Source organism: Brassica oleracea, unplaced genomic scaffold (assembly GCF_000695525.1).
Source record: "Brassica oleracea var. oleracea cultivar TO1000 unplaced genomic scaffold, BOL UnpScaffold10502, whole genome shotgun sequence".
Taxonomy (NCBI): Eukaryota; Viridiplantae; Streptophyta; class Magnoliopsida; order Brassicales; family Brassicaceae; genus Brassica; species Brassica oleracea.
The window spans coordinates 1-549 of record NW_013627023.1 but is presented as its reverse complement, the minus strand read 5'-3'; the positions used below and the strand labels follow the sequence as shown (position 1 = coordinate 549).

General features: G+C 33.7%; 1 long non-coding RNA gene across 1 annotated transcript; it reads right to left on the bottom strand.

Moving 5' to 3' along the window:
• Window positions 1-521, bottom strand: LOC106322224. The gene is made up of 4 exons (XR_001266293.1): window positions 426-521; window positions 273-314; window positions 135-176; window positions 1-26 (listed from the first exon to the last, which is right to left on the bottom strand). It is a non-coding gene; the product is annotated as an uncharacterized LOC106322224 (long non-coding RNA).
• Window positions 522-549: the final 28 nt, after the last annotated feature.

Genomic DNA, 549 nt, shown 5'->3' with positions numbered 1-549 from the left:
TGTTGAAACCTCTCCACTTCTGCTATCTGACAACAAGACATTTTAATTAGCTATACTGAAGAATTTTCTAATGATGGATAGATGATTAATTGATGTCTTGAAGGAATAAACAAGCCCATTATATAATTAATTACCTTGGTTCGGAGATAGATACTCTCATTATCAAGCTCAATCTCCTGTATTACACCATATTCAAAGTTTTTTCACAAGAAATATTGGAGTGATCTTAATTAAAAAACTTAAAGCAACACTTTAATTTGAGATCTATTTACCCTTTTCTGCAGGTTCTCGATTTCAGCTAGAAGCAACTCATGCTATTTCTCGCAAGTACACAAAGCAGATTTAGAGAATATATTCAGGCTAACTACTATGATATATACACATAAAAGGTTATAAGAGTCTTAGGAGATGTTGTAGCTACATACCTTCTTGGACCTGATTCTAGAGATGGCTTTCTCAAGGCGATTCTCAACCTGTTTTAGCTCCTTGACACTTAAGGCACTCAAAGAGTCTCCCATCAGATGCCTACAACAATATATATATATATAT